This window comes from Chelonoidis abingdonii, chromosome 5 (genome assembly GCF_003597395.2).
Source record: "Chelonoidis abingdonii isolate Lonesome George chromosome 5, CheloAbing_2.0, whole genome shotgun sequence".
NCBI lineage: Eukaryota > Metazoa > Chordata > Testudines > Testudinidae > Chelonoidis > Chelonoidis abingdonii.
The window spans coordinates 131,167,468-131,192,801 of record NC_133773.1 but is presented as its reverse complement, the minus strand read 5'-3'; the positions used below and the strand labels follow the sequence as shown (position 1 = coordinate 131,192,801).

General features: G+C 39.6%; 1 protein-coding gene across 11 annotated transcripts in view; it reads right to left on the bottom strand.

Annotated features, from left to right (window-relative positions):
• SPON2 (spondin 2) overlaps positions 1–25,334 on the bottom strand; it is a 105,753-nt gene that overhangs the window by 37,301 nt on the left and 43,118 nt on the right. For 2 of the 11 annotated variants that reach the window (XR_004376273.2, XR_012655993.1), the window contains exon 2: positions 18,395–18,546. The exons of 6 other annotated variants lie outside the window; for them this stretch is intronic. The gene's annotated coding sequence lies outside the window, so the exon portion shown is untranslated. Of the gene's footprint in view, positions 1–18,123; positions 18,260–18,394; positions 18,547–19,475; positions 19,495–25,334 lie in introns of those variants that run through there. 3 more of the 11 variants (XR_012655994.1, XR_012655992.1, XR_004376272.1) reach the window with 3 other exon arrangements.

Below are 25,334 nucleotides of genomic sequence, written 5' to 3'. Positions count from 1 at the left end.
GAGGATATTCTTTTTTTAACTTCCTGACCTAACCTAGTGGACACACTGCTTACTATTGCATTTCACTTTAGAGGTGGCTGCATTTTAGTGGTTGGGCAACGTAGTCCCTTCCACTTATATACCTAACGTGCATGTTGTAAAGCTTAACAAACAAATGTTTAGAATGCAGCTGTAGGCATCTCGGTCCCAGGATATTAGAAAGACAAGGTGAATGAGGTAATATCTTTTATTGAACCAACTTCTGTTGGTAAGAGAGAGAAACTTTCAAGCCACAAAGAGCTCTTCTTTAGATCTAGGGGTATGTCTGCACTACCCGCTGGATCGATGGATCCCCGAGTGCTCCCCCATCGACTTCTGTGCTCCATCTCCATTTAGTTGGGAATTGGTCCTGCTTTGAGCAGAGGGTTGGACTAGATGACCTCCTGGGGTCCCTTCCAACCCTGACATTCTATGATCTCACCGACGGGGGAGTGGCAGCAGTCAATTCACCGCAGTGAAGACACCATGGTAAGTTGATCTAAGTATGTAGCTGAAGTTGCATAATTTAGATCAATCCCCACCCCCCACAGTGTAGACCAGGCCTAGGAAAGGTATTCCAAGCGTCACAGCTACATGCAAGATGGAGCAGATGGTTTAGTGTAAGTAGTTAGCACATAATTCTGATAGACACTAAAAATCATGGACTAAACAGAGACACTAGATTTATGGCTTATTACAACAATCTGTAATCCACTAATCTCCCTTTTTTCCTATGACTGAAGAAGTATTAATGGGTCATTCTACCTTGAATGATCCCTAAGAACATGCACTAACTACTTATGCTAAACAATGTGTTCCATAGTGCATTTAGTTGTGACCCTTGGAATACCTTTCCCAGACCTGAAGAAGAGCTCTGTGTGGCTCGAAAGTGTGTCTCTCTCACCAACAGACGTTGGTCCAGTAAAAGATATTCCCTCACCCACCTTGTCTTTCTAAATGTTTGGAAAGAACTTTGAGATCCTTGAATGAAAAGAATAACTAGAAACAAAAAAGTATTAATATTTAATAGCTGCTAAGATTGGATAGGCACAAAGACTGGATAAAGAGACTTCAGTGATGATTCACACTGCCCTCTTCCTCAACCCCCTCCCTAGTTAGCCATGTGGACTATAATAGGTACCAAAATCTCTTGTATGTAACTGGCACGCCTCTAGTGCTTAGATGAATGTAGAGCAGTATGAAAATGCCTGAGTGCCTAAAATACCTGAAATTAGTCATCTAAACAAATAGCCTAATTTTCAGGGATAGCGAGCACTCAAAACTGCAACCAAAATAAATCTGGGTTTTGTGTATACATGGAATGTAGGACCAAGCCCTTTGCCTTTTTTGCTGTTAAGATACAAGTAACCTAAATGGCAAACAATTTTCTAATTCTTCTTAACACATTTTGTAGGGGAAAAACAAACACTAGGAAAATCCACTTATCTATGGCACAATGTAATGTGTTATGATGTGAAATTTTTTTCTTCCTTTTTTTCAAGAATTCCTGAAGAATTCTCTCTCCTTATAAGAGGCCTTGCTAGTCACTATGAATTTAACTCAGTCTTCTCTCAGCATGTCCTACCTTTCACTTTGGCTATGTAGAAAACTGGGTCAAGCATTTGCTTTCCCTGTTGTTCCAATCCAGAGGCCAATGTCTTTAAAATATCTTGAAACTGACTTTGCCATTTCTTCTGGCTAAACAGCTTTCGGTGGATTAGACTAAATATGGAAGCATCCTGACTTTTTCCCTATTACTCCCCATAAGGAAGTGTCAGAAATACCAGGACACAAGCAGCAGAATAATTTCGAAAAGTATTGATTTTTCAAGCTGTACAGCATCCTCAGCAGCAATATCAATGTTTCTACGCTAATATCTATTCCAATAGTTATACAAATAGCGTTACATAAAAATACACATTCCTTGTCTGTACAACCAAGTAGCCCTTCCATGACCATCAAGTACAGGAAGCTGCATTCAGTGCTACTTATATGGAAATAGTTGTGCTTGATATGATTTCCCCCCCACATCATAATAAAGTTAATTAACATGAAACTTACATCTGTGAAAATAATAGTGTGCTAAATCCACATGTGACCCTGCAAAGTAATTTGTGAGTAAAAGTAGGTATGTTGTGTCACGAAGCTGAGCCCAATATCACAGATGTAACTGCATAGTTTGGAATTATTTGCATGCTTCCTTGGCCAGGCACTTTGGCAACACCATCAGTTTTTGGGAGTCAGACGCCAGGGTGAATCTGAATGAACCACTCATTGCCAACCATTCTGTGGATACCAAGCAGCTTCCCATCATCTGCAAACACCTTGGGACATACTCTGAACTGGGATAAGTAGAAGAAAAGTATTAGGCATCTTTGCAGTTTCCAAAATAGCTGGCAAAAAATTTGAAGTACCAATATAGTCCATAGTCATATAAGGGATCAATCAAATATAATAATTCTGGGGAGCAGACAGTTGTGGCATGTTTAAGGAAGCCAGGAATCTGGAACTCCATCCTCTTTTGACTGTGTGCAATCAGGCTATCTGTCATCCATTTAAAGTTGGACAGGAGAGAGCTGGTTAGGCTCCGCATCTGTGGCTACCTAAAGAGATGGGGGCAATATTATATTGATGCAGTGATACGCAATATTTAACACTGGTACTGCAACTCATATATTTACTTTGCTGAGATTTCAGTAGAATTCTATGGGGGGTCAGGTTAAGAGAGGATTTGGCCCATTATGTGACTGGGAGTTTGCATGTGAATTTGTAGAACCACTACAAACCAGTTACATGATGAACAGAGTGACAGGTACAGTTTGTTATTTGTCTGTGGTTTTGCCTATTATGTATTAGGTTCGTTCCAGACAGACAAAAAGTTAAAAGTCCCTGCCCCAAAGAGCTAACATTCTGAAGACAGATAAACAAGTAGACCGAAGTTGGTGGTAATGGGAAACATAAGAGTATGCTATTAAATCTCTGTCTCTGAATGGGACAGACAGTTCCAGTAGGATGCACTTCCATTGTGGACACCAAAGAACAGGTGCCCTCTCTGTACCTCGCTCTGATCTGAACCCTGATTAGGAGAGATTTACGCTGTTGGATGCAGATGGTGGTGTTGAAGGGTATTTTTAGCTAGCTTCTCATTTAATTTGCTTTGATGGTTAGAAACTGGGTGATAGTTTGCAAAGTTCCTGGCATCCAGTGGCAATTTCTTTAATATTGTTCAGATTATTGAGTGTTTTAAAAAGAGAATTAGATTTCCCTCTTCAAAGGAGTTGTGCAGTACAAAGGTTTGATTGTCACGAGTACAGGATAGCCACGTCATTTACAAATGGCAAAGCAATAGTGATCTTGGAAATTCTGAGTTTCAATTATTTTTCTCCCTTTGCAGGTGGGGGAAATTTGGCCCCTGTTAGGCAAAGAATGACAGCAAGATTAATACAGCCTCCAAATCTGGAAGACTTAAATTTAATGAAAGGATTTGTTTTAAAAACATGGAAAAATTAGATATGCCAAACTGACTAATATCTAGGAAATGTCAGAAGATTAAACAAAGTAAAATATGAGTTTAATTATCAATGATAAAGGAAGAACATGTATTTTTTTACTTTAAATACATTTTTTATGAGATGGGACTAATATGGAATATTCGTTTTGAATCTTGTAAATCACATGCTAGGCTACACTAATGAGGCAGACGGAAGGCACATTAACTACTGTACTTATCCTAAAAGGATGGGCGAGGTGTTCTGTAACTTTCAGAGAAAACACTACGGGGAAACAATTTTAAAATCCCATCTGCTCTAATTTATATATTCTGACTAGCAGGCAAACTTCTAATGATATCAGAAATCATTGTGGCATCTGGAAAATCTCTAGAAACAGATTAATTTTCTATAGAGCTGATGTAAGCATATCTCCCATGTTAACAATGCTATGTTGTGCAAGTCATCATTATACTTATTATCAGTAAAAAATGTATATTAAAATACAGGTATAATGCCAGTAGTTTATATTTAGCAAGAGGAAAAGTAGAAAAGGCTGTCAGTTAAAAAAAAAATCCTTGCATGAAGGAACATAGCAAGATAGTGTAAACTCCTAGTAATGGTAATTGGAATCATAACCATGGGCTTTGAAATAAAAAAAGAAAAAATTGATATAACTAGAGAGGGAAATTATTTTTTACTTCTAAAATCCCTCTAGAAACTTTGTATGCATCTGCTGAAGATCTACACAATTATTTTAATTTAAGTACTTCACTATCTGCTGTTTGTATCCTTTATGTCTAAAATACTGGCATGATATTCTGGTGCATGAAAAGTTTATTAGGACACCGCTGTAAACTCAATGTTGTTTTCCATTATAAATTCTTCTGTAGCGGTCTCATGAGTAGATACTGACATATAGTCATTATTTCCATGTGTCAATATTAACCAATGTGTCTGAGGATGTGGGTGGGGAAGACCTAATGGCACTCATACTGCTGCAGCAGATAACTCAGAGATAGAGGCTTGATTTTGTCTTTACAATGTTAGTAGAGTTTATTTCATACACACAGTATTTTATATATATATAGCATAATAAATTTGTTAGTCTCTAAGGTGCCACAAGTACTCCTGTTCTTTTTGCAGATACAGACTAACACAGCTGCTACGCTGAAACCAGTATTATATCTGCAGATTCTGGAACAGATAAATTGGTGATGTGACATAACATGAGACATTATTCAGGTTAGAAATTTGGTTCCGCCGACACAGTAATTCACATTAATGTGTGACATTTCTTGCAAGTTGTCATTAAATTAGAATGTTGACATGAGTTAATGTGACAGCATGAAATAATAAGCTTTGCTCTCGCCTAATTATTTGGGGTCCTTGAAGTATTCACCCCTTTTATTCTGAGGCAGTTTTCCTCTTTATAATCTCAGTCTCTTTAAACTCATCACATATCAGTAGGTTTAAATTTAATTTAATATGATTCACATAAATTCAGAAAAAGAAAATGACATTTTTAGTTTTTGTTTTCTCGTACAATAAACTATTTAAAAAGCAAGAAAGAGGCAAAAGAGTGGGTGGAAAGCAAGAAAGTAGAGGAGATAAGAATCACTTGTTTCCTGTCAAATCTGGTTCCTAGAAAATCAGAATATTTGATACAAGACTCATAAGGTAGGACCAGATTTTCAAAGTTGGACATGTGTTTACTGTTTGTGTTCTTCAAAGCAGATTAAAATTTCTATAGAATCTAACGAATCCATTATTTAATTAGAATATTAACCGTTTCTTTACAGCTCATTGGAGAAGAAATTATAGTCAACCTTCCTACATCTTTTCTGACGAAAAAAACAAAACAAACCCACACACACTGGCAGGCCTTGTGAGGTAATAAGATGTTTTTAAAAGCAACTAGAGCCTGATTAAGCCACATGTGTTGCTGTGTCATTCCTAGGCAGGGGCAGCTCCAGGCACCAGCATAGCAAGTGCGTGCCTGGGGCGGCAAGTTGCGGGGGGTGGCCTGCTGGTCGCTGTGAGGGCGGTAGTCAGGCAGCCTTCAGCGGCATTTCTGCGGCAGGTCCGCTGCTCCTGCGGCTTCAGTGGCAATTCAGCGGCAGGTACGCTGAAGACGTGGGACTGGCGGACCTCCCTCGCTTGTTAGTGGTAACTGACCCCACTAGCCCTAGCCGGCTCCAGCTTTGCTCTTGGGTCCACTCCTGCTCCTGGTCCAAAAGCACATGGGCTCCTGATTCTGGTTCTGACCCCCCACCCCAAGCTCCAGATACTAGGTCTGACCTTCCCCAACACGGTTTCTAAAAGATTTAGCTTTGTAGACAAGGAAATGAAAACCCCATACCTTCTTGGGGAGTAATCCAATGTTTTAAAGAGCAGTAGAGTGGAAAGATGGTACAGTGGTTAGGCTTTCAGCCTGGGTCTTAGATCAGAGACTCAAACATCAGTCTTCCATCACAGATTTAGGGCCAGATTCTCAAAGGTATTTCGGTACCTATAGATGCAGCTAGGTGCCTAGGTGAATTTTCAAAAGTGCCTAAGCAGGTTGATTTAATTGATTTCAGTGGGAAGTGGGCATTTAACCTGCTTAAGTGCTTTTGAAAGTCCCATTAGGTGCCTAAACACCTTTGGCAATGTAGCTCTTGATCTCTGGGCCTCAGCTCCAGATTCACTGAAGTTGATAGAATACTCTGAACCTCAATAACTTGAGTAAAATGGAGATGTTAGTACTTTCCTATCTCAGAAGCATGTTGTGAGAATAAATGCATTACATTGAGTAATGGGGGCCATGTAAGTACCTAGAGACAGATTATGCATTAATAAATCATGATTAAATTTAGGCCAAAGCTTAAACGTGCTAATGAAGTTATAATCGTCTGTTCTAATTAAGGAATCAGTTGCACGTCCGTCTTTTGATGATAAATTCTAGTATGTCTTGCAAATCAATGGTATATCAGCTAATAAAACCTAGAATTTACATTTCCCATGTAAAAACTGCTACACCAAACTGCTTCCAAAAGGTGACTGCACATTTCGAGAGACGGCCCCCTTTGCTTAGATTTATATCGGAACTTTTTTATCGATTCACAGACTTTTAAGGCCAGTTTACATATGAAAATATCACATGGGACAGTGTCAAAAGCCTAACTAAAAATTAAGATATCACCTCTACAGTTTCCCCTATCCACTAGGCCAATAACCCCATCAAAGAAGGAAATTAGGTTGGTTTGGCATGATTTGTCTTGGCAAATTCATGTTAGCTATTCCTTATAACCCTATTAACCTCAAGGAGCTCAAAAACTGATTGTTTAATAATTTGTTCCAGTATCTTTCCAGGTATCGACTGATCTATAGTTCCCTAAGTCCCTTGCATTCTCCTTTCTAAAGATAGATACTATGTTTGCCCAGTCCTCTGGGACCTCACCTATCCTCCACGAATTCTCAAAGGTAATCACTTATGGATCCGAGATCATTTCAGCTGCGTCATTAAGTACCACAGGGTGCATTTCATCAGGCCATGCTGACTTGAATATATCTAATTTATCTAAATATTCTTTAATCTGTTCTTTCTCTATTTTGGCTTGCTTTCCTTTCCCCTCGATGTTAATAATAATTGTGTTAAATATCTGGTCACAATTTACCTTTTTAGTGAAGACAAACAAAATAGGCATGAAACACCTCAGCCTTCTTGATGTCTATAGAACTAGAAAAATAAGTCGGATTAACATGGTTAAAAAATTGCATCTTATCTCCATTTTGAATGTTTCTAACTTTATCTTCCAGCCACTTGCTATTCTTATGCCTTTGCCTGAAAGATTGAGCCCCTAATGTCAGAATTTAGCTTTGTGGTATATGATAGGACAGGAGAGAGAATGATCACAGATGTTAGTCATGTTGCTTAATGATGTACTGGAAGGTGTTCAGATAATATGGTGATGAGGGCAATATAAGAACCTACAAAATACTATTATCTTAGGTTTACCTAGTTCACTCCATTTAGCTGTATTATAGACAGAAATATTAAGTAAATTGTAGTACAAAAGAAATTTTTAAAAGTACTATTTTATAACAAAACAGTGTTCTTTTAAGTGAATTTCTCTGTGTTCTAATAGTTCAACATCACTGAAAAAAAATTGCAAGAAAATATAAATTTAGTCCTGAAAACAAAGTGTGGTTGTCAGCTATTTTTTTGGTTTTTGCTAACACATCATAAACTCATCTTAACAACGGGGATTCCCAGCGATTAGCCTACTGGAGTAAATACAACTGCCAAAGCAAAATTGTCTAGAATTCCATATACACAAAATTAACCCATCAATGGATGATATATTAGAATTAATGAAACAGTATGTGGTTTCCAAACTCTGTAGAAAATTAACCAATTTTTTATGGCAAAGCTAAATCTGAAGAATTTAAACTTTTTTTCAATAAATCCACTTATTTAAATATCTACAATTTGTATAAAAAGATGATGTATTTGTACAGAATACTGGTTTTGAAAAAATATTTCTATTGCATAGGAGGTTTGGGGATTAACACACAGAATAAAAGAAAGCCGATATTTTTCTACAAGAGGCATCTCAACATACAAGCATGTCATTCATAGCCCAACATTCCCCCACTCCCCAAAAAAGTTGTCATTAAGTCCAATTTAAGGATACATTCTTTGAGCTAAATGAAAGATTTCAGCAGATTGTGGCCTAACCATGATTTGGAGTCTTTTATTTTTTGTGTAGAGCACAAGTTTACCCTGAGGGGGGAAAAAACAGCAAGATGTTTCTCATTAGAAAAGCCACATGGTTACTGCCACAGCTGCAGCTCTGGTTTCATTCCAGAGTTTGAACTCCCAAGAGACATAGTAAAGAATAGCTATAGCCAGTATGGCCCAAATGTTATCACCTCCTAAATATAAAATATAAGATCGACACAGGAAGAAAGAAGAAGTTTGATTTCTCCACTAGAAGAAAATCTTCACTTCAGCAAAATAAGCAATGTTATACAGTTAAACCACTGTTAAATAAAACAAGTTTCTTAAAAAAAACACAAAAAAACAGAACTTTTCAAGATTTTGAAAGTTCCTGATTTTTGCATTCATTCCAATTGTGTGATGCATTTCCTATGTCAGGCTATCTACTTCCAAACAGGAGACCCAGGCTGATTCTGTATTATATCAGCAAAATGTCAGCTACCACTAAGAGACAGTTACAACTGTTTAATTCTGTTTTACTACAGAACCCATACATAAACAATCCACATCTATAGATACCTCATGTGTATATACACGTGCTCCCCACCCAAACAGTGGTTATATCCATGATCCATGTTGTAAGTTATAGAACAAAATGATACACTATATTTATCACAAACTTTTAACCACCTCAACTGTATTCTGCCCACTAATCCATCTCTCCTCAGACAATTAACAAGCCGAACCTCCGAAGACATCAAACAGTGGGGCAGCCTCCACTGGTGGGGGTCTGTGGGACTCAGACAGAAACATAAAAATGATTTACAGAAAGAAAATAATTGAATAATTGGGCTCAGGAGATTTTGGTTTGAAAGGGTTATGTTCTGAGATGAAGACCATGGTCAACAATGCCACTCCTCTGACACCGTGGAATTTTCTATCATAATGATAAAGCTTGTCTACACTGGAGACAGAGTTTTCTAGGGGACTGTCTGAGACTGTGGAACAAACTCCTACAAGATCTAAGGACCATCACAGACTTTGCCAAGCACAGGACTCACTTATTCTAACTTGCCTTCTCTAAGCTAAAAACATAAGCCTCTGTGGCACCTCTCTTCCAAAAAGACAAACAAACAAAAATACCCCCAAGAAAAGTACTTATGTATACTGAGGGGAAAGGTACTAGCCAAAAGGAGGTCCAGGAGGTACTGAAAATAGCTCATACTGAGCATACTTTAAAATCTGTCTTCAGTAAGAAAAAAATTGTAGAAATGATCCAGCAATCAGCTTCTGTATATTTTGGTTCGATTGTCTTTCCACTTTTCCATTTCTATCACAGGTTTTCACGGTTGCCACAAATCTCTCTCTCTAATGTGTTTTGTCTTATTCCGCTAGGCCTGCCACTTCTATTCTTTATATGGCTGAGTCAGTCATTCTAGAGTCAGTGCCTCCTAAAACCATCAGAAGAGCCCCTCCTTGCAAATGGTTGATGTCAGTCTCTTATAGCACTACAAAGGCGGTATTAAATCTGTTATGACTAAGCACATAGGTAGAACTGGTAATTAACAGACAGCAGACCAGACTGTTTGTACAGCACTTAGCACAATAGGGGTCATAATTTACGACTATGGCTCCTAGTTGCTACAGTAATAAGAATCAGGATCTTAGTTTCACCTGACTTCAATCAATGTATACGAAAGTAACCAAGTTTGGAATCTGGCCCAATCTTTTTGATCAGAAAAGAGAACCTTCATGGAAAGTAGAACAACTGGTCTTAGACTGGTTCTAGTGATGCTCTCTTGATCAAATGTAATTGTGAAGTTAATTCAGAGATAAATCTGCTATACATTACTGCTGCAGGTATTAATTTATTTTGAACTCAAAAACAGGAGCAAAGAGATTTTGTATGTGTTGTACAGCAATTAAAATATTGAAACAATTTTTTAAAAGCCTGGAGGGGAAGAAACAGTGGAAAGGGAGAATGGAAGGGAAAGGATTTACTTGCCATATTTATCACAAAGTTTCCCCCTAACTGCACACTTTAATGATGCCACTGGATTTTCTTTCATTTAATTGCTGCTCTATCAGTCTTTGTTGTAATTTACCAGGGCATGAGTTTGCAGGAAAAATCATTGTTTTCCTTCTAAACAGGTCCTTTTCCTGTAAATCGTGGTGATAGCATAACTGTTAACAACTTTAGAAAGTGATACAAAATAGCTCCATTTATCTGGCATATTAAAATTACTGTTGTCAGTTTTTAATGCCTCTGATATCTTTTAATCCTCTACATGTTGTAGAACAAGCTGAGCTTTGCTTCCAAGATCCCGCTAGGATGCTCTGATACAAAGATGTACAGCCAATGAAATCTAGAGAGAGAAAAAAGTCTTTCATGTACTTAATGCATAAAAATAACTCCAACTGTATTGTGTCAGAAATTAATTGTTCTCCTTCATAGATGCCCAGAGCAAGGAGAAAACATCACCATTACATGTTATACTGTCTAAATGAATATATATAATCCATATTGTGTACTCCAATCATTTAATTTTTTTACTGACATAATTGTAAAATATGTTCCTCTTGCAATCTTAAATGGGAATGGAACAGATGGTAAAAGCTTAATTAAGTGTAATTTGTCCATTACTCCTTGGACAAGGAGTCTATGTTGCCAATGATTTCTCACTATAACAATATCTCAGTACAAAGCACTTGTGATTTGGTGGGATAGACTGAAAGATAGTAGACCTTGAGGAAAAGTTTACAATCCTAGGGAATTCACTATGGAAAAGTTCAACATAGCAGGGCTCCCTTATATTAGATTTCTGAGAAATCAAGAACAATCAAGAGAGATTTACGCTAAGATTTTCTGCCTTTTCTGACTTTCCAGAGTTGCTAGACAGAAAGAATATTCACATACAAACAATATACCAGTACGTTATACACAGTAATAAATATGGAAGTGTAACTCAGCATGAGTATCTTTGGACAGTAATCTCTGAGCTTTTCAGAAAGTTTCACTGACACTTAACTGTTTTTCATTGTGGCATGATTGCTTTAAAAAAACAAAAAAAAGCACTATAAAGCTTTTATAAACTACTTGTTAGAAGTATGTTTAAGAGGTGTCTAACAATATTTTGGTTTTCAGTATTGTATCATTCTATATTATTAGACATTACAGTAAATTTGAGTTTATCTTTATCAGTAAAGATGTGGTTGTTTTCTAACAATATAACAATAAAGATGCACATTCTTTTTGTGTAAATATAGCTGTAAGTCCAAAGGATCTATACTTGGACTAATCTTAAAATATTTTTAATGATTCTGGAAAGAGGGATGAACGAGGAGGCAACAAAATGTGCAGATGACAGAACTGAGATTAAAGACTGTGAGGGACTGCAAAAGGAATTGGCAAAACTAGTTGCACAACGGCAGATGAAATTCACTGCTGACAAAGGCAAAGTAATACACATTGAAAGGAATCATTTGACTTACACATATACCTCACTGAGTTCTAAATTAATTATTTCAGCTCAGAGAAAAGACTCATGTTATGAGGACAGCTCAATAAACTTCTGTTCAATGCAGAGTGATGGGTTAAAAAAAAACACGCTCAAACCAAACAATAAGGAAGCATAAAGAATGGCATAGAACAGGGATTGGCAAACTTTGGCGTGCTTACCCTGAGAGTCAGTCTGGTTTGTTTACCTGCTGCAGCCACAGGTTTGGTCAATCGCAGCTTCCACTGGCCGCAGTTCACCACTCCAGGCCAATGGAGGCAGCAGGAAGCAGTGGTCAGCACATCCCTCAGCCCACACCGCTTCCTGCAGCCCCTATTGGCCTGGAACAGGGCTGCCCAGAGAGGGGGGCAAGTGGGGCAATTTTCCCCAGGCCCCGGGCTCCACAGGGATCCCCACAAGAGTTTTTCGGGGCCCCTGAAGCGGGGTCCTTCACTTGCTCCTGGGATCCTGGAAAACTCTCATGGGGCCCGGGCCCCTGGAGCTTCTTCCACTCCGGGTCTTTGGCGGCGGGGGATCCTTCCGCCCCGGGACCTGCTGCCAAAGTGCCCTGAAGACCCACGGCGGGGGGTCTTCAGTGGTAATTTGGCGGCGGGGTCCCCCTGCCGTGGGTCTTCGGGGCACTTCGGCGGTGGGTCTCGGAGTAGAAGGACCCCCCGCCGCCAAATTACCGCCGAAGCGGAGGCCCCCCGCCTCCAAGGACCCTGAATCCTCTGGGCGGCCCTGGCCTGGGATGGCAAACTGCAGCCAGTGGGAGCCGCGATCAGCCGAACCTGCGGACACTGCAGGTAAACAAACTGGCCCAGCCAGTCAGGGTGCTTATCCTGGTGGGCCGCATGCCAAAGGTTGCCTATCCCTGGTATAGAAAATAAGAACATTCTAATGGTAATATATAAATTGATGATATCCCCTCACCTAGAATATTGTGTTCCAATCTGGTCACCAAATCTCAGAAAAGGAATGGCAGCAATAGGTAGGCAGTGAAAATGATTAGAACAGTGGTTCTCAAACTTTTGTACTGGTGACCTCTTTCACATAACAAGCTTCTGAGTGCAAGCCCCCCATCCATCAATTAAACACTTTTTTATGCATTTAACACCATTATAAATGCTGTAGGCAAAGCAAGGTTTGGGGTGGAGGCTTGCAACCCCCCATGTAATAACCTAGTGACCCCCTGGGGGTTCCTGACCCCCAGTTTGAGAACCCCTGGATAACAAGCATGAAGACTACTGGATGATGAGAGATTAAAAGCATGAAAGGTATTTAATTTAGAGAGTAGATATGACAAAACCTTGTCAATGGTGTAGAGAAGGCAAATCTGGTGCTCTTACTTACTGCCTCATAATGCTACAATAAGGAGGCATCCAATGAAACAAAGGTAGAAAGTTAACTGATAAAAGATTTATATACATTAACCTGAGAAATTCACTGCCACAAGATATCATTGAGGTTAAGAATTTAGCAGGATTCAGAACAGGATTAGACTTTTATAACGATAATGAGACTATCCCCAGTTACATTGGGTAGGATGATTTATGTAAGGGCTATAAATCCGCACAACATAAATCAGCCACTAATTATAGAGGTTAGAGAAACACTTCCCTCATGCACAGGTTATTCCACAATTTTCTGTTATAGAGATCCTTGCACCTTTCTCTGAAGTAACTGGTACTCTCCTCCCAGCACACCCTGTTTTGTCACCATTGATCATCCCACCAACCTCCCTGTCATGCCAGCCTAGAATCTGGGCACCTTCTCTGGCCCCTTTGTGTCTCTTGACCCACACATCCAATGCAAGCTTTACTGCCCCCTCTCCACTTGTTGGCTCATTTGTACAATGTAGACCAGAGGTTCTCAACCTTTTACTTTCTGAGGCCCTCTCCAATACACTATAAAAACTCTACGGCCCACCTGTGTCAAAACAATTGTTTTTCTGCATATAAAAGCCAGGGCTGGCATTAGGGGTAGCAAGTAGGGCAACTGCCCAAAGCCCCATGCTACAGCCTCCCTTCTGCCCCCGCACGAAGCTACATATTTTAGGCTTTGTCTTCAGCCCTGAGTGGTGGGGCTCAGATCCCCAGGCTTCAATCCTATGCAGTGGGGCTTTGGCTTTCTGCCCTGGGCTCCAGAGAGTCTATTGTTGACCCTGCTTGGCGGATCCCCTGAAGCCTGCTTGTGGCCCCCACAGGGGGCTCCATACCCCTGTTTGAGAATCACTGACGTAGACCACAGAAAAAGTACACGTATGATGGAATTTATTTCAGGAGCCCCTACTGACAATCTCCAGAGGAAGCCTTGTCTTGTCTGAATGTTTTCAAAGAGGCCTCCTCTTCTTCTAAGATACAACACTTCTAAGAAAGGGCTAAGAAATTTCCAAAACTTTTAAGGCAGTTTCCAATGAAGACAAAATATTCTAGAACTGAGCTATTGGTGGTTATGTGAAGTCTAATTTGCTAGCAATAAAACAGTGCTTAATTATGCATCATAATTAAGTTAATTTACTTTTCAACATGTGGAAATTAAAAAGTAATGTTTGATTTAGAAACTCAGACATACACACCACTAACTTCCAGAGGGAAAAAATATCAAATGAAAATTTCATCTAGAAATCTACACATATGTTCTAAAAAATTGACACTAAATACTTTTGTTTTTAGATTCCATTGGAACTAAAAGGCTGAATACTTGGTCTGTGGAAAATTGGACGAGCATTAGAAAATATATTGTAGGGAACAATCCTGCATTGGCAGAGGATTGACAAGATATCTTCTTTGTTTATTATGACGCTTGCAACCTATATAACTTTTCAACTCTGTGCCAAAGTTCAACTAATTGTGTTCAGATATTCCCTATTTGTGAAAATACAGGAAAAGCACAACCGTGCAAAAGAGGAGAAAGGGTGATTTTAAATTAACTTTCCTATTTCTGATATAAGGCAGAAGTCTGCGTTTACTGTTATTTTGCCCGTTTTACTCCTTCCTCCACGCAAAAGTTGGCTGAGCAAGATCATTTTGGCTTATGGATACTTTTTCAGCATGCACTCACTTGGTGACAATGGAAAGATTTTGAACTGTGAAAAGTTTTCCAGCATTTAGCAGAATGAATCATGGAATCCAATATATTAGAGATGGAAAAGACCTCTTAGTTTCTCTGTTCCCTCCTTTTTGGCTGCAGGATTGCTCCTTGCAATGTACCATCAGATCCTCAGGTACTCTGTGGCTGCTTCACACTGCACCCCCCGCAACATCTGGCAACAGTGCCATGATAGAAGAGGGCCAAGGATCTCCTAAAGGCTTTGTTCAATCAAAATCCTCTGAAGACCAATGAGAGTTTTGCTTGAGTGATGGGAGAGAAATAACATATGTCAGGTAAAACAATAAAAAAAAGTCACAATACTTTCTTTCTTGCAGATCTTTACTGAACTGAAGCCAATATTAGCCATTGTCTGCCCAACACTCAAACATTTTACAGTTCAAGAGTAAAAAAATTAAAATAAAAATATAAAATCCCTTTTGGGAAGGTTTGAGGGAAAGCTCTCAAATATTGTTCTTTCGATGCTGTTCTGCAGATGTGTTCCATTTCAAACTTTGTCTACAAACATTTGTTTATTAAAATTGATGTTGTTACCTAACTGGCTTGTATTTAAAGCCACTGCAAAATAAATATTTTAAAAAATCCCCCTTAGGAAAGATGCTATGAATCATTTTCATTTTTGCTAGTTCCAAAGTGTGTCACAATTTCTTTAATAGTGCAAGAATCTTTGAATTACTTCCAGGTTTTCAGATTAATATCCATGGAATCATCTGGAGTTCATCACAAATGGGTCTGTTTCTAGTATTAATGGTAATTTTTGAAAACATGCTTTATACACAGCATGTGGGTGCTTGATTGGAGCATTCTGCTTCTCAGTTCAACCTCATTATCTAAACCGAACCAAATTCTAAGGGGTCCACAGCTTCCTCTCTAAATCTGGTATGTCCATGCAAAGCTGACCATCAACCAACATACAGTTACAGTTTTTCTACATAGCAAGTGGCAGTAATATTTCATTTCCTGAGAAACCGTGCTCTGTAAGAAAAAAAAAGCGACTATTGTCAGTGAAAAAGCTAACAATGGAATGTTTGCCTCCTAGTGCAGGTTAGACTATTTTGTTCTATTAATCATGCAATAAAAATGTATACAAAATACTTTTAGCCCAACCGTTGCCTTCTATGTAAAAATCCACAGTGTGGGCAAAAGTTAGCATTGCATCCATGGCATCACAGCCACTGAAGTTCCTCCAATCATTTCATCCAGATTGGGTCGTTTAGCTGGGAAAGTGGCCCTCCTAGTCTGTGGATGTCCCAGGATTCAATGGTAAATTCTGCACATTTCAGGGTATCATTAGAAGGCTAGCCCCATGCCTGTGCACAATTTATTTCCCTAACAGCCGGCTGCCTCCCACTGGTTTCCCCACTCATGTCTAGCCCAAACTCTGCTTCAGGGGACAGTTTGAGAGTGTGATGGGTTGGATCACAGAAATCCCCCTGGGAGCTGCCAATCGATGTGCCAAGACTACCTCTGCTCCTGTCTTCCCTGCCAGCTCAGGACTCCAGCACCTTGTCTCGCTGAGCTAGACACTCCCATCTGCTCCAACAAAGACCCAGGGTCTGAATTACTTGCCTCAAAGCTGCAGGTTTACCTGAAAACAGCTCACAAAAGTGTGCTTGTCTTTAGCACTCAGATGCCCAACTCCCAATGGGGTCTAAACCAAAATAAATCTGTTTTACCCTGTATAAAGCTTATGCAGGGTAAACTCATAAATTGTTCGCCCTCTATAACACTGATAGAGAGATACGCACAGTTGTTTGCTCCCCCAGATATTAATACGTACTCTGAGTTAATTAATAAGTAAAAAGTGATTTTATTAAATACAGAGAGTAGGATTTAAGTGGTTCCAAGTAGGAACAGACAGAACAAAGTAAGTCACCAAGCAAAATGAAATAAAATGCGCAAATCTATATCTAATCAAACTGAATACAGATAATCTCACCCTCAGAGATGCTTCAGTATGTTTTTTTCTCAGACTGGACACCTTCCAGCCCTGGGCACAATTCTTTCCCCTGGTACAGCTCTTGTTCCAGCTCAGGTGGTGACCAGGGGATTCTTCATGATGGCTTCTCTCCACCTTTGGTCTCTTCCACCCCTTTATATATCTTTTGCATAAGGCGAGAATCCTTTTGTCCCTCTCTGAGTTCCCACTCTCTCCTTCTCAATGCGAAGGCATCAGGTTAAAGATGGATTCCAGTTCAGGTGACATGATCATATGTCACTGCAAGACTTCATTACCCACTTGCCAGCACACAGGTATACAGGAAGACTTACAGGTAAAACAGAACCATTTGCAGACAATGGTCCTAGTTAATGGGAGTCATCAAGATTACAAACCACCATTAATGGCCCACACTTTACATAATTACAATAGGCCCTCAGAGTTATATTTCATATTTCTAGTTTCAGATACAAGAGTGGTACATTTACACAAATAGGATGATTACACTCAGTAGATTATAAGCTTTGTGATGATACCTTACTAGAGACTTTTTGCATGAAGCATATTCCAGTTACATTATATTCATTATTAAATTTTTATAAAAACATATAGACTGCACAACATCACAGAGAGCATAAGACAAGAGTCCACAGAAGTTGAAGCTGACAGGATCAATATGATCTTACACAGATTTGATGACAACAATCTCACAATCTCTGTGTTTGGAAGAGGAAGAGGTCATGAAGTTTCCTTAAGGGAGCTTTTCCTCTTCTGTTGCCTATCTAAAGCAAGGGGTTCCTATCACTATTGAAAAGGTGTTCTTAACTCCTCCTCCTCCAATCAGCACTATGGGAGAATATGCCCAGAAGGTCTCTTCTCCATGTGTAGGTGACCTCTTTAAGAATTTGTCTTGGTTGGCTGTGACTGTGACCCCTGCAAGAAGTTTCCATGCCTTGGACACTGAAGGAAGCATTCAGGGATGTTGGCTGCCTCTCTTACTGTCATTTCCAAGGTTTGGGTGGAACAAAGTCTGTGACTTCACCCCAGGGAAGCAGAAAGGAGGAGCACACAAGTGGCCATATAAGGCTTTACATGGCCACTGGCAAGTTGGAACTTCCCCTTCAGAATAGGAAGCTGCGGCTGCAGACCAAAAGGTCACAGAACCCCCATAGGGTAGCACCTGCAAAAGCATCCGTGGGCTCACAAGAGCATAATGGAATAAAACGCTGCTTACTTAACAAGCAGCAATGTCTGAACACATCCTCAACTAGGCACTCAGTGAAAAACTGCCCTCTGGGTTTTTAAGAACCACCAATTGTTTGCTTCAACCCACCTCAGTCTTTCACTACTCCCCTTTCTACTTACCTACTAGTGGCTTGTTCTGTCTTCACACAATCTGAGCTCTATTTGCATGAAAGCCTTCTCAATTATAGCCTAATTACAGTAAAAGCATTTTGATTTTCAGACTAGATTCATATGGGGATTTAGGGCACCATCCACAAAACCACAAAGAGATTATTGGCTATTTTAAGGTAGGTCTCTCTACGTTGAATCAATTCCGCTTTTTAGAACATACTTGAACAGTCATTGGGCCTGAGAGAGAATGACTCTACAACCTGGTAGCTAGGGCACTCACCTGAGACGAAGTACACCTGGTTCCAGCCCCTGCTCCAGATTCAACCCTGGATCTCCAACATCCCTGGTGAATGGCCAACCACAGAGCATATTGGGCATAAGGGCATCTTCTCCATTTTGTGAGTGCCACTTAAATTGCCATGTGAATTTAGTCTGAAAAAAATATCAAAAGGTTTTGTTTTGATCATGTCCAAATGATGTGTTCAAAACAAAAGAATAAATTTCTGAAAGGTCAAAATTAATCATTTCAACATTCCTGATTTTTTTCCAGCTGAAACAATACAACAAAATCAACATGAATTCACAAAATGTTTTCTTCTTCTTCAATGCTGAGCCAAACAGTCGGCCATAATGATAGTTTGCCATTTGGTCTGTTCCTGTGCGGCTGCAAGGACTTGATGGGCCACATCTTGTGACATTCTGCGACATGTCCAAAAAGCATAAGACAAAATGTTTTGGTCAACCAAAATATGCAATTTTCAGTGGCTAAAAAAAAAGTTGGCCAAAATATTTTGCCCAGCTTTATTCATAATCCTCCTGCAAATATAATTATCTCCATTTTACAAAATCCCAAGTGACATAACCTGACAAAAGAACAAACCACAGATCTCCTAACTCCAGCTCAGTGAGCTAGCTGCTAGTCCATATTCTTTGTGGGCTATTCTCTGACAAAGGTATCTGCTAGTATGGACATTACTCACAGATTTTATTTTATGAAGTGGAACCAGAAAGTTCAGCAACATGCATATAATACTTTGAAGCAGGTAAAATTTCTTTTAAAATCTCAGAAAACTTCTATAATGCTAACATACAAGAGGATTTGGAGGACTTATTCAGCTTATACCTACACCTCAGTCTAAACCATCTTCAAGTGCTTATTGCAGGAACCCTCTAATTTCCCCCCGGCTGGGTTCCATAAATTATCAACCAAAACTTTGTAAAAAGTCAATCCTCTGCTCCTTTGGCTTATTAATTCAAGATTTCAGGTAACAGCCCCCTCCTTCTCCCATTTCGTCATAGCTGTCACAAAAGAGATACTCACAAGCCTCCTTTTTAATTTTCTGCTGGAGACCTCACCATACCTGGTCTCTTTTCTTCCTTACAGAAATTTCTTCTGTTAGGAGAGTGAGCAAGTTGGGACCTCTGTCAATGAAAGAAGTATCTTCAGTTTGTCTTGCAGACGATGATATTTAGTTAGGATCCTGACTTTGTATACAACCATAAAACAAAGAGTTCCACTTAAACAATTTCTCTCTCTCCCTTATATTTGTTTCAAGACCAAATATTTTTAGAAAAACAGACAGTTTTCTGATCTATCTACACTGGACCAATGAGTGGAGAACATCAGATACTTATACCTCCAAGGGTCTATTCATACTTCCAAGGGTCTCAAAATGTTTGAGAGCCTCCAGTACTAATGCAGTCAATGGATCATATCAAACATATGGCAAACATGTCTGACTAATCTAATTGCCTTCTATGAGGAGATAACTGGCTTTGTGGATGAGAGGAAAGCAGTGGAAGTCTTACTCCTTGACTTTAGCAAAGCTTTTGATACAGTCTCCCACAGTATTCTTCCCAGCAAGTTAAAGAAGCATGGGCTGGATGAATGGGCTATAAGGTGAATAGAAAGCTCGCTAGATCATCAGGCTCAACAGGTAGTGATCAATGGCTCCATGTCTAGTTGGCAGCCAGTATCAAGCGGAGTGTCCCAAGGGTTGGTCCTATGGCCAGGTTTGTTCAATATCTTCATTAATGATCTGGAGGAAGGCGTGGATTGCATGCTCAGCAAGTTTGCAGATGACACTAAACTGGGAGGAGTGGTAGATAAACAGGATGGTAGGGAACTGATACAGAGGGACCTAGACAAATTGGAGGATTGGGTCAAAAGAAATCTGATGAGGTTCAACAATGACAAGTTCAGAGTCCTGAAGAATTCCATGCACGGCTACAGACTAGTGGCTAGGTAGCATTTCTGCAGAAAAGGACCTAGGGGGTTACAGTGGATGATAAGCTGGATTTGAGTCAACAGTGTGCCCTTGTTGCCAAAAAGGCTAATGGAATTTTGGGCTGTATAAGTAGGAGCACTGGTCTCAAGTTGCAGTGGGGGAGGTTTAGATTGGATATTAGGAAACACTATTTCACTAGGAGGGTGGTGAAGCACTGAAACGGATTACCTAGGGAGGTGATGGAATCTCCTTCCTCTGAGATTTTTAAGGTCAGGCTTGACGAAGCCCTGGCTGGGATGATTTAATTGGGGTTGGTCCTGCTTTGAGCAGGGGTTGGACTAGATGACCTCCTGAGGTCCCTTCCAACCCTGATATTCTATGATTATATGACCTTTCAAAGCATCCATAAGTTCCCTCATAGGTTCGTCAAAATATATTCTGCAAGAGGTTCCTGAGAACCTTATGTCTTCGCATGTTGGATTTGCAACACACCCACTGGAGATTTCCAATTCTTTCAACATATACTACATAACTGACATAATCTCCTCAGCCAGTGTAGTCTTTGGTCCTTCTGGCTGCCACTGATCCAAACTAAGCAAGGAAACAAAAATTAGGGAACGTAAATGAATACACTCCATTTTCATTTCTCCCAGCTCAGTTTATGTTGCCATATATTTAATATTTGTTCCCTCCATAAGAATTGGCTCTTACTACTGGATACATCCCCTGAGTATTGTCCAGGTCAGTGGATGACTGGTAACAAGAAAAAAATATGGTTTCTTTACCTATAACTTTTAATTTCATAATGAAAAGCATGCAGTGGTCTGAAAAGCCCCTCTCTATATAAAAAGCTGTTATAAAATTAAGTTTGTCTGTGCTATACCTTAAAGCTATTAATTTAATAATCTTCAATGGTCCTTTTGTTTCTACCTAGTTTCAATAATCTTCCTTTTTTTTTTTTGGACCTAGTTTTTGTAGTTTCAATTTTGGAATTCAGCAAAGCCTTTCCGAGCTTGGGGGAGGGGGGGATTTTTTTTAAAGCCTAAATTGCCTCCACTGTGATGGAATGAGTAGGTCTAAGTGCCAAGAGATGTCCAGACCACTGGATGTCCACAACTAAGGAAAATATAAATAGGCAATTCCCCCTCCCCCACTTCTTTACCCATCTTCCATGTAGAGAAAGAAACAGAATTACATAAAAACTGGTACCACCCTGCAGATTCAACAAAGGAAGACCAAGAAGTTTATCTTGTTTAATTCACCTTTGACAGCAATGAACTGGTATTTGAGAATACACATTAAAGAGCACAATTTACAAATCATATCAGTATAGCTCAACTCCTACAGCAAAGGACCCCGTGAGTCCACAGAGGGCTTGAAAAGTTTGTTTCCTTCTTATTTAACTATCACCTTGTAATATAAACTAAACTGCTTTGTGACTCAAGATTATAGTAAGGGCCACTGGTTAAGAACGCAAGATTTGCACAACACTCAGAATTCAGACAACATATTTTTCAAAGATGTAACCATATTTCTTTAACTTAAATGTCTGGTCATAAACCAACTTGGCATCACTAGCATACCATAGACTATGTTACCTTTTTATCTCTAATTCATATTTTAAATATACTAGATAAATCTATGCACCAAACCCTTGTTGCACTTTTGTTCTGACCCAATAAAAGATCCGAATCAACTGATTAAAGCTGGAAACAGATATTCTGACCTCAACATAATTAAAACATCCTGCAAGTTATACAGTGCAAGACCTGTTGGCTCTTGCCAGCGCTTATTAAACACATTCTGTTCTTTCCATAAAACTATAACTTAATTCTCTGCCTATGGTTTCAATTTGTTCTATAGTCAGTATCAATTGCCAGCATTCTTTTTCATTTTGCATGAGGAAAATATAGTTGAATTTCATGTCAAGCAAAATTGTCGGGTATTTTATTCTTTTAAATCCTTTACTCCATTCTTTCTAGTGGAGCTGCAGTTTTTCCTTTCATGTTGCCAAGTTAGTGCCACTCCAAATACAGGCTTCTTTTTTATTACAGTTTTTATGTATAATAGTGTCTCCTCGGCACACCAGTAATCTCCATAGTCCCATACACAAACCATGCCCCAAGAGAGAAGAGTGCAGAAATATCATCCTACATTATCTTGCTCTCTGCCTCATGAAGTGCAGGACTAATGAAGATCAGGAGATCAGCATCTCTCTGGGGCCACCAGAATCAGCCATCGTGACTCCCCTAATCTAAATCTCTTGATCCTACATGCTGCTGAGCTCTCTAGCCCTGAGCTAACAAAACCCTTAAGTAATCATATTGGAGTCAATGGGACTACCCAAGTGCTGAAAATTAAGTATGTGCTTAACTACTTTGCTGGATTATGGACAGAGTACTCAGGATGTACACAGAGTATGACAGGATTGAGACCTGAATGATTTGTTTCTCTCTTCTGTAGCAGGATAGCTGACAAGTTGCCACCAGTTCTGCACATTACAACAATGTTGGCATCACAGGAAGGGTTTTCTCCATAAAGTACCAAATCAAGGTGAAAATATGGTCAGAGGAAATCTATTTTTAAAAGTTACAGATTAAAGAAAACAACGCTGGGTGATCTTTTACTATGTCTAACTAGTGACAGGCCCATATTACAAAGTTCAGGTCCAAATTCAAGCTCTCTCAAAATTCAAGGCATTTAGAGCTGATATTTGGGTTTTGCCCATTTTAGAGATTAATGCCAGCTCCAAAGTTATGGCCCAAATATGAAATTTCCAAAAGAATGGTGTTTGGTTAGGTTAGACACAGAGATGTATGTCTAACTATCATTTCATTAAAAAGCTACAAATCCAGATTCTGAGTAAACACCCTATCTTTATATTCTTTTTCCTTATTCAACAATCTGATTGCTCATTGTCACTGAGCTGACTGTGAATGTGTCACCCTGTAATTTGGGATATATTTTCAAGGCAAGATACTAGAGGTACTAGAGGTACAAATATAAAGCCCATAAACCACCAGTTGGAAAATATATCCTTTGGCCCACATATAATTAGTGATTTGAAGGAATGAGCATAAGATGTGGAAAAAGGAACTCCCGAGTTCTAATTCTGACTGATATTAACTTGCTGGGAGGCCCTCCATTGCTTTGTCTCAGTTCCCCCATCTGAGCATGGGACAAAGTATTCTGTAAACAAAAACTTAATTAACTGACACATATGGCAAGAAAAATCTTGACATACAAGTGAAAAGTAACTAGAGGCCTGATCCCAGCAACACATAGGTCCTGATTTTCCACTTCTTGCCACCATATGTTATCACATCTGTGCAAAGTTGGTGTACTCATAATGGTCGTATTTTACACTCACTCTGCACAGATGTAAGTGACTACACCAGGTGCAAGGCAGTGGAGAATCAGGTAATATAGTTCTAGGTTTATACTTCAAGTTTGATACAGAGCATTTGAAAGCTCCCCCCATCACACGTGAGAAACTACTTTAATTACTGAATATGTGTGATGCTTATTAGTTCAGTACACTATATGCATTTTTGCTGACAAAAGTTTGATCCTGTCCTCACTGAAGTCATTGGCAAAGCTTCCCTTGACTTTAACGGTGCAAAAATCAGGAGCAGTTTTTTTAGTTGCTTGTAGATGTTAAGAAATTTTTTATTTTATATACAGAGAAGGAAAAAAAACCACTTGTACACATACACAGACACCCCCACAACACAGGGGAATTTGGTTTTCTAATTTTCTAGTTCTTTTTCACTACTATGCTGACCTGTCATACCTAACATCATCATTTGGCAGGATCCTGGCAGGAAAGCTAAGTCATATTTTCCAACACATTTCCTGGATCCTGATTTTAGAAAAGCTATTGATATACTGTGAAAAGATGAAGCTCCTCTTTCTACAACTGGATTTGCCATTAACAGCTAATGTCTACAGCAAACCAATGAATGACCTTTCTTGTTTGTGTTTAAGGAAGTAAACTGATCTTTACATAGCTCAGAGTAAGATATGCAAAACAGAATGGGACAGAAAAGTTAAAATATTCCACCTGGGGAAGTTTCCTGAAACATCCTGGGGCTGACTCTTTTGCCTGGCACCTTGTGTCATCACTGACACCTGTGCAAAGTGGGTTAAAATGCTACTATTCTTACTGGTACTTCATTGGCACTGCATCTCACTGTGATTTCCCAGCAGTCTGATTGGAGTCCAGCACCTGTGGTTAACCTTTCTCCCCAGGCTCAAACAGCCTATAATCAGTTACCAACCAGCCTTCATAAAGCAAAGTCCATTTATTCTTCAGGCAAAGCATCACAAAGAAAACATATAAAACAACAAATAGACCTACTCACATGCTAAAAGCTTACTAGAGGTCACCCCATCTCCAAAACAGGACTCTAGTAGGGGGTCAAACTTTCAAACCTCTCAACCAGGTTTGCTTTTTTTGATTAGAAGTTCATGTCAGGGGTGATGGGATTGCTCTACTCACCACTGGATGGCACTGCCACCTGGAGGTCCTAGGGATTAGCTAGGTCTGGCCAACACCCCTTCCAACAGTTACACCCTGGAAGTTTCTCCTCTGCAGCCCCTCTCACTCCTGGAATCGCAGTGTCCTCTTCATGACTCAGCCCTCCGGCTAGGTCACTATTGTGGTTTCTCCTTTTAGGGGGAGTGTATTAAGGTTCTCACTCTTCAGCAGTCTTCCATTTCATTGCCTCACAGTGGCACTCTCTCAGTGGCTGACAGGGGAACGTAGGTCCACACTCTACTCAGGTTCTGGCTCATGGACCCTCTGTACAGCAGCCCAGGTCACAGAATCATAGATTAGGGTTGGTGGATACCTCCAGGAGGTCATCTAGTCCAACCCCCTGCTCAAAGCAGGACCAACCCCAATTAAAACATCTCAGCCAGGGCTTTGTCAAGCCAGGCCTTAAAAACTTCTCAGGATGGAGATTCCACCACCACCCTAGGTAACCCATT